The sequence below is a fragment of the Anthonomus grandis genome, chromosome 2, assembly GCF_022605725.1.
Source record: "Anthonomus grandis grandis chromosome 2, icAntGran1.3, whole genome shotgun sequence".
In the NCBI taxonomy this organism is placed as follows: domain Eukaryota; kingdom Metazoa; phylum Arthropoda; class Insecta; order Coleoptera; family Curculionidae; genus Anthonomus; species Anthonomus grandis.
The window spans coordinates 36,329,179-36,347,473 of NC_065547.1; the positions used below are offsets into that span (position 1 = coordinate 36,329,179).

General features: G+C 31.8%; 1 protein-coding gene and 1 long non-coding RNA gene across 4 annotated transcripts in view; one reads left to right on the forward strand and one right to left on the reverse strand.

Annotated features, from left to right (window-relative positions):
* The window catches only part of LOC126746900 (inaD-like protein), a 226,928-nt gene that overhangs the window by 123,278 nt on the left and 85,355 nt on the right, over window positions 1-18,295 (reverse strand). The gene's annotated exons all lie outside the window — the stretch shown is intronic.
* LOC126746929 (uncharacterized) lies at window positions 12,166-17,074 on the forward strand. The gene is made up of 2 exons (XR_007664036.1): window positions 12,166-12,337; window positions 16,787-17,074. It is a non-coding gene; the product is annotated as an uncharacterized LOC126746929 (long non-coding RNA).

Below are 18,295 nucleotides of genomic sequence, written 5' to 3' on the forward strand. Positions count from 1 at the left end.
TCTCAGGAAACTGAGTATGAACTTCACGAAACTGGCCCGGATTTGCATTTGACCAGTAGCGGCAGTTATGACGATTTACGTTGCCATTAAGAAAAAAAGTATATTCATCTGAAAAGCAAATGTTGTAAATAAGACGCGGATTAACAGTTATCATATCACTAAGCGATTCACAAAATTGCACTCATCTGTCAAAATCGTCCTCATTCAGTTCTTGCACCAGATGAATTTTGTAAGCATGGAATTTATTATGCTTAAGTATCCTATGAACACTACTTTTGCTTACTCCTGTACTCGTCGCCAATTTTCTGACACTTATTCCTGGCTCGGCATGAAGTTGACCTAGGACAGTTATTTGCATTGCTTCATTGACAACAACAGCATTTTGAACCTCACGCTTTTTATTTAAGACACTGCCAGATTCCCTAAATTTAGCAACTATTTCTAGAACGTATTTTCTGTTGACTCGTTTTTCTGGATGAAGGTCATTAAATTCTTGTACCGTTCTATTGGCACAATTGTTATGCCGAAAGAAAAACTCTATCATCTCAACCCTCTCTGCAGTAGAATAAACCATTGCTAACAGTGTTTCAACACGTAAAAGACTGGGTAATAATTTAAAACTATTTAAATAAATGCTGCTTTATGAAAAAAGTACCAATGATATTTAGCAAGCTAAATAAATTCTTCAGATACTTGTGTTTGCATTTTATTTGGTATTTTGTTTTTATTTATGATATGCTGATAAGGTGTAATAACAATAATATTAACAATACTAATAAATTTTTAATCATGTTTTAATGATCCAATAAAAAAAATTGTAAGAAAGGGTTTCAGGCATAAAGGTTTATTTAAAGCATTTTTTCCAAAATTTTATTTGGCTTTCATATCTAGAAGAAATCCATCAGTCACTCAGAAGTCACCATTTAAATTTAAAGTGAAAACGCTTTCAACATAAGGTATAACACGATCCCTCTTTCTGTTTAAAATTTAAGGGGTGCTTTCAACCCCTCGTAAAGGATTCCAGGTATTAGGTGGCCTCTTAATTAATAAGTGACCCCTGCGAAAATAGGATTTCCTTGTTCTTTTAAAAATATTATCCAAAAAAGAGTCCATAATACCTTTTTTATTTTCGCTGTTTCCGCAATTTTGACAAGCTGTTTTATCCAGAGAAATAATTTTAGCCACTTCAAATTTGGCAGTTATATTCAGAATTAAAAGACCTTTAAAATAAGGTATCATACGACCCCTCTTTCCATTTAGGATTTTAGGGCTGATTCCACCACCTCGAAGGGGGTTGCTGGTATGAGGGTGCCTTGGTAAGGAAAAGTTGTCCCCCTCAAAAATAAAATCGACGTGTCCGAGATTTTTGAAAAAAAAATTTTTTTTTATACCGAAAATAGCTCTGTTTCGTTTTCGCTGGGACACCTTGTATAAATTTCATGTATGGTTCACTTGCACTGCCGATGTACGCGCGGTATTTTTTACATACATATTTATGCAAAAATGTCATCGCATAAAAACAATGAACACAAAAAATAAAAAGATAACGCTGAAATGATAACAATATTACCTATGCTCTTCAAATTCGACCGTGAAAGGCTGCCATGTAGTCTATATTAACACTTATGTAAAGTGTGGATTAAAATTGAAAAAACTATTTTTAATCGTCCGAAAATGAATTATGATGATGATAAAAGAAGAGTTCTAGTTAATGGTAAAATGTACATATATAATTGGGAGATGATGAAAATTAGATAGTAAACAATGGAAAATTAGCCGATAATATTTGAAATGTAAGATATTGTTGGAGAAATTCAAAATTCTGTCAATAAATAAACTATTTGGTTCATTCAGTTCCCTACTGAAAAATTGCAAGCTATATAAAGCCTAATGTATTCATCTGTTCTAGAAAGTTTACTCTTATCAAAGTATTTTTTTAAAGAAACCATACTTTTGCTTGTCAGTGATATTTAAATTACAACGCTAAAAGCAAAACAGCTTATTTTATTACTATTCTACTCCCGTGGTACGTATTTTTTTGCCTTCTTTCAAAAATTTATTTGAGACTAATATATTATGAATTAAATTTACATGTTGCTAAACCTACAAGTATAACATATAAAATATAGGCTTTCGCAACTTGCTCCTTTGAGGAATTGGAATATAGAAGTCTCTTCAAGGTAGCTGAGCTAATGTATTAGAGAAACAAAACTTGATATTATTCAGATTTTTTTAATGACTATGTGGAGACAAATTAAAAGCTAATAATGTTAATACTATCTACTATACTATTGCATCATATGATCACTATATTAAAAAAATATATGGACTTTGGAAAAAGTCAAAAGTTCATGCATATCTTCCCTCTTTTACTAATCAATAAACTCTAATATAAAGCTCCTATAATCAAACTTGCACACAAAGCTTTGCTTATTCTTGTGGATACTATTTCATTTTGTAAATAGTTTTTTATGATATTTAAAAAAATTGCAAACATTGTCTTTTTTTATTAGGGTGGGGATGTAAAAATTAATCAAAAAGAAAGTATTTAAGTACTTTTGTGGCTTAACTTTGATATAAGTTTGACTAACCAAGTTACCAATTTACGCTCTAATCATTACTGCTGCTCTGTCATGATAGCCAACGACTTTACAGGTCACAGTAAGACAGTACCTGTAAAATACAAAGACTTGCTTGTCTGGATATAACAAGGGCTACTTTAATGCATGCCGCATGTAGATGCTACTGGACCTGCCGTTACTTCATTTGATTGTTCACAGTAAAGCCATATTAGGACTATAGCGGTTATAAGATTCATGGTTCGAAGTTGAGTACCAAAGCAAAAAAAGGGTGGCAACAACAGTGGTTGCAGATAGACATGCTAAAAGTCGACGAAGGAGCAGGAGCTAGAATTTTTAGAGGAAAACTAAGAGAAAAAATATTCAATCAATAAGGATATCTTGCATCGGTCTTTCAGATAAAAAATATTCTTACTACTACATCTGCCACAGAAAAACTGCCTACTGGAACTGCACTGGGTGAAATCTGATCGAGCTCCAGAAAGAAAAAAAATCAAAAAAAAAAAAAAAGTTATATATTTTTTAATGACAAATAGTATTTTGAGTCGGTGCAGTTTAAGTCATCGATATCAAATTGAGTTAGTGATGCTATCTTTTTTCTAAAGAGACTTCACTTGCGATTGAACGATCATCTTAAGCTCCGATGTTTTGTGACTTATCAAAAGCATTTCTTTATGTGAGACAGAGAAGCTAGCTCTAGAAGCCAGGAGGGTTCTTATTGATTCCCGATGTTCTTAATGAGTCCTATTTGATTAATAGAGTTCAGTACGTGTTATATAAGCCTTTAGAAGTTCAATTACATACTTTACAAGTGCAGAGTATCAGGAGTCATTGTTTGCTGTCGAGAACATGGACTCAACTGGGTAATATTAATAGTGATTAATTATTAATTTAAGGGTAATTTAAACAGATTATGTTGAAGTAATAGTTCATTCCTAGAGTAAAATTGTATGGTGTATATGTTGCTATGCCCTACATGTTTTTTCGAACATAAACATGTTCGTTCTCAGGTCATTGGAATTGCAGGTTTTAGATGCAGTTGGTCAACTAGGACTAAAAATGATTCTTAGTTTTAAATTTTAACTTTTCACTTACATATAAAATTAAGTTGGAAGTCAAGGCTGACTATATTATACAGGGTGATTTTTAAGTTAATACTTTTTTTTTAACTGTGTATAGAACTCGGTAAAATAAACATTTTTTTCAAATAACTTTATTCAAAAAACCGAAAAATTAAGAAATTCTCTAATTTAAATAAGTTGTTTAAAGTTGTCACCATTAACTTCAACACAACGATTTGCTCGACGTAACCACTTTTCCGTAACGGCACGCAATAGAAAAATCGGTTTTTGTCTAACTGTTGCCGCAGCCTGCTCAATACGTGCTATTAGTTCTTCTTGTGTGTCGATAGGCATCTTTTCATATACCCCCACAAAAAAAGTCACATGGATTTAGGTCTAGCGGTCTTGGTGGCCATGCAACTGGTCCATTTCGGCCAATCCACCGAATTGGGTAACTTATATCCAAAAATTCGCTCGCTTCTTGTCTAAAATGGGCAGGTGCTCCATCCTGCAGGAGCCACATAGCTTGCCTGATATTCAGTGGCACGTCTTCTAACAGAACAGGCAGATTATTTTGCAAACAGTCCAAATAAATATCGCCCGTCAAACGGTCTGGTAAGATAAATGGTCCAACAAGTATCTCATTCACAATTCCTGCCCACACATTAGCAGAAAAGCGGTGTTGAAAATTGGTTCTGCGAATTGCATGGGGATTATCAACAGACCAAACATGCGTATTTCGAAAATTGTTAATTCCGTTTCGGGTGAATGTTGCCTCGTCCATAGCTAAAATTTTGTTCGAAAAATGTTGATCATTTTCATGTTGTTGTAGGAACCATTCACAAAACTGAACTCTGCGGGGGAAGTCTTCAGGCAGTATCGCTTGGACACGTTGAACGTGAAAGGGATTAAATTGATTCTCGCGCAATGTTGTCCATACTTTTGTTTCACTTAATCCGACCTGCCCTGCAACAACTCGAGTACTTGTTGTTGGATCTTCTTCGATGAGATTTAAAATTTGTTCTTCCCTATGAACATTTTCAGGTCTCCTTCCTCTTCCTGCATGCCCTTCACGATGTTCCCCTAAATCGCCAGTATCCCTAGCCCGTTGAATAAGATTTATGAAACTTCTGGGTGTAGGATGATTCCGCAAAGGAAAGCGGTCTGCGTATAATACCGAAGCAGCAGCAGCACTTTGAAGACACTCTCCATAAATAAGCAACATATCCACAAATTCATTGTTTTCATAACATTGTGCCATTTTGCAAATTTAAAATTAACAACAATAAACCAAAAGTGTCTAAGACTAACTGATCGGTACAATGCGTGATCGAGAATACAAAAATTCGAGCAAAAACTAAACATAAACAGACGATAAAAAACAAACCCATATTCACTTTTTTTTATTCTGCATGTCCCTTGTTTTTGAGTGTATCGAAAAAAGTTATTTGAAAAAAATTTATATTTTACTGAGTTCTATACACAGTTAAAAAAAGACTAGCCAGTTTCTGAATTTATCAATTAAAATTATTTTCTAAACCTCAAATAGATAGAAACAAATCATGAAGTTAAAATTCTTTCCATATTAAGTAAAGATTTTAAAATTCTCTGCAGTTTTATAGTGATGATATAGTGCTCTCTTTTTTTACGATATATACTAACTGAAATAAATATTATTATATACTCTAAAAGCCTATCTATATGATATTGGTAATGTAAAACGCACATCACGTTAAACTTTATCTTTACTAATCCTTATTGCATAACATCATACTAGTATGGAGAATAATTGTTCAATAAACTTATTAAATCCTAATCTAAATTTGCAAGGATGCATTCCATAGACTAAAATTTCTCTAGCAATATTCCATGTGACTCACAGCCAACGGCTTTATCTCTCGAAACAAATCACTATTGCAATCAGAGCAGAAAGATGCAAGACAACTTTAATGTAAAGAAGATCCCCCAGAGACGTTTAATTTATAACTTCAGTTAAAATGCTGAATATCTACTCAAAAATTACAGATGTAAAATAAAAAGTTCCATAATAGGAAATAGAATATTCATGAGTAGTTAAGAAACAATTTAGTAATATAAAGTTGCTAAAAATAGCAGTACATAGAATATCAAATAAGTAGACGTCTTTATGAGTACTCATTAAATTAATATTCTCGTAATTATACACTGAGACCAGAGAAAATGAACAGGAGTTTCATAAAGACAGTAATTTTTTTTTAAGTATTATTTCAGATTAAAAACTTAATATTGAAATACTTATAATACAATATTATAATAATAATAATAATAATATTAATAAAGTTATTTGATTTGATTTGAAGAAAGATGATTTTATCAATAGTCGACGAGGTTAATAGTCCTTAGTTTCTATGGAAAATTAATTTTTTTCTTTGAGTCTATTTTTCATTTCTAACCTCAAATTAAAGAAATCAAACAGATTTGTACTTAAATGTTTCTGACCTCTTTTAGCAACTTTTGCTTGTAAGCGGGCGTCTTCTGTCATATCGATAAGGATTGAATTTTAAACGGGTTTTAGTAGTCTTGGTTTCTTGCCAAAACTCAAAGCTTCTCTTGTTCTTTGGCGAATATCCTTTTTTATAAGGAGAAACCTTTTTATGAGGCTTTAAGCTATTAAAGTTTATTAAGTTTTAAGCCTATTAAGCTTTCAATAAACTAGTACTTTTGGTTTTCTTACTTTACTTTTCTTTATGGTTTTTTATAGATATAAGGTTTAAAAATAACAAAATAAAATTAATATATTCTATGAAGCTATAGGGGGTTGAAACATCTGACAATCTGACACAATTAAAGGGTTTTTGCACTCTCTTCTTATTTAAAATTTGTCATTTTAATAGGATTTGAACTTTAAATTAGGCTTAGTAATGAAAAGAAACATACTGAAGGAGATATTTAGATATATTTAAAAAAATCCTATAAAGATAATTTAGTGGGTATTTTATGTTTGGGCATATTTTATTCCTAAGTGGCCTAATAGAGGTTGAATAACTGAGGGACTAGCTTGGATTTTAATTTTCAGCTTATTATAGAATCTTTAGGCAAATGGTAGAAGCTTTATAAGATCTATCAAGTTAATAATAATAAATAAAATCTACCGATAAGGGTGGTTCCTATTTTAAAAGAGTGCTATCATAGAAACGTGTTAAGTTTGAACACGCTTATGAAAAGTTGACAATTTTGATTCATTACAGATTAGAGTTTGATAATGGTTATTTTTAAGTGCAAACGTCAAAATATATCTAACAATATATCGTAGTTAATAAAGTAAAACAGACTATAAAATAATAAAATAAAAAATACTGATTGGTTCTTAAAAGAATGAAATTGATGATGGTATTTCAACATCGTATATTTAGATTAAATACCATCCTATACCTCAAGTTCAAACTTTTCCAAATTTTTCCAAATCCGATAAACATGAAATTTTGATGTGAACTAGGTAATGTTATATGAAATTATTGTTGTTAAAGAAGTTCATATAAGAGTAATTTTCATTTTTGTGATTTTTGGACAAATATTTTTGGTCGTAGTATATTTGGTAACAGTATTGATAGAATAATCTCAGAGCTTCATTGTACTACACGTTATTTGAACTTTTTCATAAAAAACATAGAGTACAATAACTAAATCACTTATTATTAAAATGAATTTTAAAATATTTGCCTCGGTTAAATTTAATTAGATATATGTAATTTAGTTTCACATATACAAGGTGTAACATAAGTGATGACTTTAATTTTAAGGGGTGATTCCTCGTAATTTTTTAAGTAAAAAAGTTCATATAAACATAATATGTGCAGAAACGCTTTGTTTTCGAGATACAGGGTGTTAAACTTTTTTTTTAAATCGATTTTTTATTAATATCTCATAAACGCATTTGCCGAATTTGTTGAAATCTTTACATTTTGTTAGTCACTTTATAAGGTACCTTTTGGAATTCTCACATCTGGCCTAGAAATTTCGGGGGCGTGCCCACAGACTAAGTCGGATGATTTTTTTGTAAAAAAAAAATCGCCCGGTAAATTTTTTATAAGTATGATATTTTTTTTAAATAAAGCATCTAAAAATGAAACTTTTTTGTCTCTTAATTTTTTTTCATATCTTGCTTCGTTTAGACATAAATTTTAAAAACCATATTTTAGCACGTCTCGGGCCTCCATAAAAAAAAATCTAAAATGCTTCAAAATTAATTTTATTGGGAATACTACATATTTATGCAGGTATGTATAAAAATTTCTCTGATAAGAACATTCCTATGTCTTAAATTAACATTTACCAGGTACTGGGTAGTGTTAGTTGAATGTGTTTTACTGTGCAGATCAGATAACTATTAATAATGCCGAATTAGCTCAAATGCATTTCATTTATGGCCTTGCAGATGGAAATGGTGCAGAAGCCCGTCGAATTTATCATGAACGCTTTCTCGATAGACCAATTCCAGCAGAAAGAACTTTCTTAAGACTCTATGCCCGTCTGTGTGAGACTGGATCTGTCAATGCTCATGCTGAGCGCGTTGGTAGACCAAGGGTAATAATGATGCCACAACTAGAGGAAGCAATTCTGCAAGCAGTGGAAGACGATCCGTCAACTAGCACGCGAAGATTATCGTTACAGTTTAAGATCAGTCACGAAACTGTTTGGAGGGTTTTGCACACAAATTTACTTTATTCATTCCATATTCAGCTGGTGCAAGCACTGTTGCCAACAGATTGTCCTGCACGATTAGAGTTTTGCCAGTGGTTTCTTCAAAGGACTGCCCAAAATCCAAATTTTACGGCTAAAATTCTTTTCACAGATGAGGCCTGTGTTTCACGGGAAGCCATCAGAAACTTCCACAATAACCATCTTTGCGACTTTGAAAATCCCCATGCCATTGGAGAAGGTGGATTTCAACAGCAGTTTTCCATGAATGTTTAGGCCGGAATTATCGGTGATCATCTTATCGGACCGCACTTTCTCCCTCCTAGGCTGAATGGTGATACTTACAGACAATTTTTAGAAGAAATATTGCCAGATTTATTAGAAGACGTACCACTAGCAACAAGAAATACCATGTGGTTTATGCACGACGGTGCACCTGCTCATTTTAGTCTTGTCGCTCGAAACTATCTAAATGATACTTTTACTCAGCAATGGATAGGTCGGGGGGACCTCAGCTATGGCCAGCACGATCTCCAGACCTGAATCTATTTCTTTTGGGGATATCTGAAATCGCTTGTTTATGCGACGCCAGTTGTAGATCAAAACGATTTGAGAAACTTGTACAAATTTGTACAAATATCTCGCACAAAAAAAATGGTGGCGTACACAAACAACAAATAAATTTTAAACAGGTAACCATTTGCGACGCCATTGCATTAAAATTTAAACATCAAAATAGCATCTTATTAATTTTTGTTTTCGGTCAAGTATGCTGGTAATTTGTCAATTAATTTTAAAGCATTTTATTTTTTTATGGAGGCTTGAGACGTGCTGAGATATGATTTTTAATTATTTATTTCTAAAAGAAACAAAAAATTCTATGTTATACGCGAAAAATTTAAGAGACAAAAAAGTTTAATTTTTAGATGCTTTATTTAAAAGAAATATCATACTTACAAAAAATGTACCGGGCGATATTTTTTTTACAAAAAAATCATCCGACTTAACCCGTGGGGACGCCCCTGACATTTCTAGGCCAGATGTGAGAATTCCAAAAGGTACCTTATAAAGTGACTAACAAAATGTAAAGATTTCAACAAATTCGGTAAATGCGTTCATGAGATATTAATAAAAAATCACTTAAAAAAAAAGTTTAACACCCTGTATCTCGAAAACGAAGCATTTCCGGACATATGTTTATATGAACTTTTTTACTTAAAATATGACAAGGAATCACCCCCTAAAATTAAAGTCATCACTTATGTTACACCCTGTATAATCTGTTAACAATATTAAGTGAAACAATTTAAAATTAAACTTTATTAAAATCTTTAAAAAAAAATACAAAATACGAGTAAAATAATGCTTACGCAAAAGTGGTGACTATCTAGGACAGTTGTCAGTTACCCTTTCAATTAACCTATTTCGGAGTTTGTGTAACATTTTAAAACATGTTCATGGGATAGTGCAATCACAGTAGTTGGTAATAAATATTGTTAACATAAATCATAGTCTTGTTTTACTACAAATATTATGCTGATACTACTAATATTATTAGCGAGATACGCGGCGAGTAGCAAATCAAATCAAGTGTTTTGTTTAAAATCAACACCAAAAGTTTTAGAATCACTTAATTACAAGAAAGCTGGTGTATTACCCTTCGCTACTGGTAATTTGATTTCCAAACTTGAATAAGGTATTTAAATGAAGTAGTACAGCTATTGTTCAAAGCTTAAAATTCACAAAAAAAACTATTATAACTCAACATATTATGTTAAGTTAAAGAGAAAAGCATCTTGATCAGAACCACATAAGTTTTCGGCGGATTTTTTTTAATTTAGCCTTTATATTGCATATTTAATTATTCAGCTAAGTGTTTAGCTATATTTTTGTCGAGGTGAAAACATCATGTAAGTGGCTTATTTTGTTTTTGTTTGAATCCAATGGTTTATGAAAACTAAGGTTTCCTCAATACCCCAAAAATATTGAAAAACTAAGTTTTAAATTAACAAAGACTATTTAAAATATTTCTTATAGTTAAACAATTTAAAAATGAAGCATTAAAACGGATTGAACAATGTAAATCAATATACATATAATTATTTCTAAGATTAAATAAATATTTTTAGTTGTTTCCGTTATGTTTATTTAAATGAAAAAAGACTAAAGTTAAGAGAAAATAAAGTCAATATTTATTTTCCAAATATGACTTTCATTATTTTTTCAACTTTTCCATTTCTCAACTTTTATATGAACTAACAGACTCATCGACTTTTTGTGGTCAAATTTAAAAGCTCTTGCATTTTCTTCTACTTTTAAAAAATTCATGTTTTTTAAAAGTAAGTACGACATGACATGGCGCTGTGAACAGGATTTTAATTAATGAACAAAAATGTATATCTTTAATTTTATTTTTTTATTAAAGTTTATCATTTTGTAACTCATGGACTACTTTCTAGAATTATTGTGTGAGTTAATTCAAATTAACCATATGTGTATTAAGAAGTCAAAGATTAGAGAAAGACATGTTTTATTTTTGTCTTTTATGAGCAAAGAAATAGAAGATCTGGTTAGGAATTGTGAAACATGCTTAAAATTTCAAAAAAACAAATAATTCTGAACCCCAGAGAAGTCCCAGATGGTCCTTGAAAAGTAGTAGGTACTGACATTTTATATTTTAATAACTCTTAAAACTCAACAACTTAGTCAAGAGGATACATCTTATTTCATAGTAGCTTCCATGTCACATTTTGCTAGATATGTTATACCAAATATTTTATATTGTGATACTGCTCCTCAGTTTAAAAGTTATACATTTGCTGAGTTTGCTAAAAAATGGCAATTTACATATTATTTGTCAAGCATATTATCACCCATCTAACGGTATTTCAGAAAGATATGTTCAAACTTTTAATAACCTGCTTAAAAAATTTTGAGAATGCTGAAAAAATGAGTCTAATGGTAGAAACCTTTATGAGGCTATGATAGAGTATCGTAATACCCCAATTGACAGTACTTGTAATGAAACACCCTCTGAATTATTATTTGGTAGAAACTTTAATGCCTTTTTATCCACTATCAAAGGGCTAATTCAATAGATATGCAATCTCATTTAAATAATAGACAGTTAAACTATAAACATTATCATGATATTAAGCATAATATTATGATAATGTTTAATGCATTTGGTGTCTATAATTTGAATATATATATTGTTTTGCTCTATTGTTTTACGATAATTAATCCGCTTACCCACATTATAAATGTCTGCTTAGAAAAAAAATATTTTCCTAAATTATAGAAGCAGGCTAACGTCTTTCCTTTACCTACAATAAAAAACCCCACTGAATTTAGTAATCTTCGTTCTGTAAGTATTCTTCCTGTTCTTTCAAAAGTTATGAAGAAACTTATGGAACAACAAATTCTGAATTACTAAAATTTTAATAATCTGATACCAGAATATCAGTCTGGTTTTCGTAAAGGTTATAGCTGTACATTAACTCAAGTAACTGACGATATTTTGAATGCTCTGGATAATAACCTAGATGCCGTGTTGGTTCTTTTAGAATTTTACAAGGCTTTTAATTTCTTTCCTTTTTTATGTATATATTCCTGTTTATTTTTTTGCATGCGATTATTAATTCTAAGGCCTCAATAGAGTTTGGGGGGAGCTTGTTGAAAGTCTCCCCTGGAAGTCTGAATATAATGGCCTATTGGTCATTTATTTCTATTATTAATATGTATGAAGGTATAAATTATTGCTATATAAGATAAATGTACCTATCTTCGGCACTACCCCAATTATTGGCACTTATTATAAATTATCCCCTTAAATAAGATTTCTATTACGAAATCGTTGAATACAAATATTCTAAATACTTCTGTGAATCTTTATCTACGCCTCTGTAAAATCGAACGCTCCTCTGTCAAAATCTGGAAAGACAGCTGTCAAAACAATACTGGTCAGTTCGCGCAAAACTGTTGAATTGTGCGTTTGTTGTTACTTCCGTTATGAAACAGGTAAGCTAAATCGTGTTATAATTTATGATTAAAAATTCGCATAAACATTTCATTATGTTTAATATGTTTCGAAACTATTGTTTTTGATATTTTTTCTGTTAAAAACTATTTTTCTCTTGCTTTTTCGAGAATTTTATGAGTGCCGATAATCAGTACGTACCTAAATATTAACTAGTGACTCAATTATCGGCAGAGGTGCCGATAATTGGTTATGTGCCTTATAGTGCATTTAGGTCGATTTTACGTTGAATTATTAACTTATCATGGGAAGTGATTGATCTTTAAATACAGTATAAAACAAAGAAATTACACACCAATTTATTTAGAAACTATATTTTGTACTAGAGTTAGCCTTATTTGACGCATAATATATCTGCCGATAATACATACACTATAAGTGACGATAATTGGATACGTTTGTTTCAGATCAGAATTACTTTAATAACAATGGAAAAGAAGAAATGAATTCATTATTCTACCGAAGCTATAAAGAATGCTGTTGGCGCCATTCAGGCAGGAATGCCTTTTAAAACAGCTAGCAAGTTATATCGGGTACCAAGATCGACCCTTCAGGACAAAGTAAAAGATAGAACGAATTTAGATAGGAAATGTGGACCAGGAACTATACTAATAAGTGATGAAGAAAACTTACTGGTAGCATGGTTATTCCGGATAGCAGTTTGTGGATTTCCAGCAACAAAAACGCAGTTGTTAGATAGTGTTCAACTATTACTCAAAGAACAGAATAGGCCTAATAATTTCACAGACGGTAGGCCTGGACGGAAATGGTATGAACTATTTCTAAAGAGGCATCCAGAACTGGCAGCAAGAATTTTCCAAAACCTCACTTCTGCTAGAAACATTCTAACAGAAAATCGCATTCGTCAGTGGTTCATAGAAGTACGGGCCTCCTTGCATGACACAAAAAAACATTAACATTCATTTATAACAACAGTTTACTCATTTGTAAACAATAATGACAAAGAATGGTTGATGACTTTGGTGACATATAGTGCCTCTGGTCAAATTTTACCGCTAATGATCGTTTAAAACTACAAAAGAATTCCCAAATCAGTTGTCGAAAAATTTTCAAGACACTGGGGTATCGGAAAGTCGGAAAATGGGTGGATGACTGGTGAAAGCTTTTTTGAGTACATCGCCAATATATTTCACCCTTGGTTAGTTGCTCAGAAAGTCCAGTTTTCCGTTATATTGTTCTTGGATAGACAAACATCTTACCTGACGCTGTCCCTTAGCGAATTTTGCAGTAAAAATAATATCATCCTAATAGCTCTTTGCCCAACGCAACACATATTTTGCAGCCACTCAACGTGGCTGTGTTCCAACCGTTGAAACTTAAGTGGAAAAAGAGCGTACACCGATGGAGAATGGAAAACCAAGGCCAAAAGATTACCAAAGACTTATTTGCGCCTATCTTGGAATCCACTTTTCAAAAAATGACCAATATCCCAGATATAATTAAAAAAGGGTTTCGAACCTGCGGGCTTGTTCCCTTCAATGTTGAGAATATAAAATTTTCCAAACATTTCAAAACGGAAACCGGAGCATAAAATCATCGAGAGAACCCTAAACAGCCTACAAAATCACAAGCAGCTTTAAGAAGCGTGGAACAATATATTCCACCAGAGACCCTTAGATTATTTCAGCTTTCCGGGCCAGTCTGGGAAGGACCAATAGAACATACTAGCCTGTTTTCACTCTGGATGAAAATGAAGACCGAAGGAGCCAATAAACATACCAATGCAATAGTAAAGTTTGTTGATGAAGCACAACTCCAAGAAGACGAAATAAATGAAAATGATCTCCAAGAAGACTTTGCCGCGGGTGATTCTTCTACAAAGGCAGAATTTTACAACGAAATGGATGTCACAGGTGTCAATGAAAATGACAAATTAATGAATGACGAGTCACAAGTGGATAATCAACTTCAAGAAGACACTGAAATTGATGTTACAGAAATGATTGACTGTACAAATTTATCTCTTCCAGTAGGTGTTGCTGAAGATATTCCCATCATAATTGCAAATACATTCGATGAATCTTAACATGACGTACATGTGGAAAACTCTTGGCATAATATTTCTTCTCCTGTAAAACAAAACTTTCAACAAACTGGCTCTGACCAAATTACGACAATGCCTAGCAATAAAACAGATTCTATAAGCGAGAAAAACTCGAATTTAGAAAAAAACATGTCGCCTTTGCAACAAAATGTTGCTTTAGATGAATCTGTTACCACCTAAGGAAAACAGTGCTAAGCCTAAACCAGTTAAGGACAGGGTACCTGCTGTAGCAACTTCATCTCAGTGGCAATAATATTATCAAAAAAAAGAAGAAAAGAAGAAACAAGAAGAACAGCTAAAGCTAGAAAGAAAGATAAAGCGTAGCCAAAAGAAAGAAGTGGGAAACGAAAAGAAGAAGGTTAAGACTAAGACTGCTGTTCCACAAAAGGTTTCAAGAAGAATTTCTAACCGAAGAGTGACAAATAAAGTACAGAATATTAAGAGGGACCTGTTTTCTACAAAAGAAAATATTGCAGTCACTGGGCATTTAACCACTGAAGCTTCAACATCTAAACCTTTAGAAGAATCTTGGTATTGTACATTGTGCGATACTGACGAACAGCTCGACATGCGTCTGTGTACTTTCTGTCTGAAATACTATCATGAGGCTTGTCTTGGTTTAACAGAGAGTGATAAAGATGAACTTCAGTGTCCCTTTTGTCAGTGATCAGAAATTAATGGATACCTATGTTTAATAGATTTTTGGCAATTAAATAAATGGTGCTTTTATTTTAATTTTAGCTTTAATATTTAATATAATTATTAATATAATATTTGAGAATGAACTCTTAACAAATTTCGTTTTCTACCTACATAATATTATCTATTGACTACTTAGATACCTAAGTAGTAATATTCTATGCCGATAAAAGGATCTTATATATGCCGAAAACTAGAGCATGCTTTTATTTAGGTGTGCCGATAATCTGGGCAGAGAAGGCTTCTTATTTATTTCCTTTTGTGAGTAGCATATGTTTATTTTAGTTTAAAATAAACAGTTCGTCTAAAATATGACACATTTTACTAGCCAAATAAATACTCAGAATATAGGTTGGGCAAATATTTTATTTACTAAATGAATTAAAATGATGCCCAAAGGCATTCTAATAAGCTAAAGGTGCCGATAATAGGAACGTTTACCTTATGTACAAAATTATATTGTTAAGGGTAACGAATAATATTCTTATTTTTCTTATTTACATTGAAATAACATAGTATTGTTCATTGTCTGTGCACCTCTTTTTGTATTTTTTTTGCTTTTTGAGTGACTAATAAACATTTTTATTATTATTATTATTATTTTTATAACAACTTCCTATCTAAAAAATTATGAAAAGCGCAAGTTAGTTTATTTAAAGGTTGAAAAGCATGATATGACCCCAGCTAAAAATATAAATAATACATCTAGGTCTTATTTTTTTAAGCTCCAAATTATTGATATCCTCATCGGTCTTATAAGGATAACAATAATTTGGAAACTGATAACGTATTAAATGGTTCTAATTGATCTAATAGACAAAGTATTGATAATAAATAGGTCACCTTAAAATAAAAATCTTATAACAAGTCCTGTTTAAGGATTTAGTCGTATTTTAAGAATTCTAGATTTTTCAGTGATCATGTTTGCTTTTAGTTAGAAATAAATTTTATTTCTTTCCTTCTATTTTGGTGAAAAGGGAGATGATATGAGTTAGTTAATCCGTTACCAAGTCATTTGAATTTACTTTTAGTATCGTACATTCGATATCCGATTATATGTAATGACAAGTATTAATTAGTATGAGCCGATTTTCAGCGTGGAACGGTTCTTAGTTGGTGTTTACCTAGTATTTACTCAGTAAAAAAAGTTAATTTAAAGGAAAAAACATATAAAATTAATGCCGGTAATAAGGTGTTTAGGGGTTCCATCCATGCAAATTTATATGACCATTATACATAATTTATTTTAAATAAATAAAAGCACAAGAGTTTATTCGAGAGAAAAGAGTTGCTAAGGCTCTGGAGAATCAAAAAACTCGACTTTATTTTCCAATCAAACAGAAAAGAAAAAACAAAAATATGAACTCTTTGATTCCTAATAACCAATTTATTTCAGCGACTATTTCTTTGGATCAGAATTTTTTAGTGGTGAGGGAACAATACGTCGCACCTACCTGTCAAAGTTGTCAACCAAAAGAGTGACCGCGGTTCTTACCAATTCAACGCTGAAAATCGGCTATGGAAGGTCAGGTTGAATTGACATAATTATTAGGATTAGGAATTATGTTAAAAATGAGAAGTTTGGAGTTACGGCATGACAAGGCTGTTCTGATCTAAAGCCAATTGTTTTAAAAAAAAATATATTAAAAACTTTAATTTTTTGCAGGTGCCAAAATCGAAATGGTTACGATCTAAAAATATTGTCCATCAAATTCCTACCATATTTATTTGATATAAAAAGGGACCGTGATGATCTCTCCCGGACATGCTCTGAGAACATGCGCAATACCATTATACTATTATCACTATTTGTTGAAAAACAGTCTAAGTAGGTTCATAGAGACTATAGAAAACACCAATAGATTCGGTTCTCTGCTGAGTGCTAAAATTCTTTTTGTCAGACTATTTTACAATTGCTTATAGAGTGGATTGTGAAATAAAAAATTATAGTGTCCTTAGGAGTTATATGTTAAATAACCATATCATGAGACTATATCATTTAACTATTATTCTAATATAAAAAGATATTTAAAATAAGTACTTTTTTAAATAAATATAATATTTTAATAAAAACTACTATAGAATTATTAAAATACAAAATTGTTTCAAATACATAAGCCTCCAGGGATTTACGGCAACATATACCCAAAGCTACCTTTACCTCAAACGACTCTCTATAAGCTAAAACATCATTTAGTACATGTTTACAACCGAACGAATTTAACTGGAATCGTAAAAGTTAAACGGCGATAAACAACACAAATAAGTCGAAAGAAAACTCTCGAGTTTCTGTTTATCCAAGTTCCGTCCGTTCAAATATCCGACCGCACCGAGACTGCTGAAAATGGAAAATGCCAGTTTTCGGGGACCATGCGATTCTGGCACGCGCAATCTCCGGTTTGTTTCTCGCATTGTCCCGATTCGATGGAGTAGAAACCAGGAGGAGGGAAATTCGACTCTCATCCTTTCTCTTTTTTTTCATAGGGATCCAGAACACCGGGAAATATAAAAGCCGGGAGTTCTCGTTAAAAGGTTGTAACCTTGGGGTCTATGTTGGGTTAATTGGCTGATGTCGATGTAATATTAGATCTAGAGGATGGGATTCTTTGTATTCTTAAAATGTATGGACCTTATAGAGATATATTATCTGATACATTTAACTTAAGAGTCTAACATCTAAAAAAAGAGTCGATTTTAAAGAAAAAAAAAGTTTTTAATACAAGTTATTATGGGAGAAGATAAATGATTATTAGGATCTTCTCTGTCTATTTTCATAAGTGCCGAATACATATTGATTTTAATTTGTTTATTATAAATAACTATAAAACATAATAAGTATAGAGTTTATAAAAGAAAATTACAAGTGTTTTCCGGTAGAATCGCCTTATCACGCGCATGTTATTAATGTAGTGTAAGCGAGTAAAGACCGAAGAGAAATTAGCAAGGGTAGCATAAGGGGATAAACTGCTACCTAAAAAACGAAAAGCCCACTTTCTGAAAAAAAATATTACTCATAATTTTCTTTCAATAAAAAATTTACATTTAGAAATAATGGTTGTACACAGTACATGTATGAAAATTGTATACTGGGGATCAGAATCGTATGTCGGTTAAGATAAGCTTGGCAAAATTGACAGAGAGCTGACAGAAATGACGTTGTTGACATTGACTGATA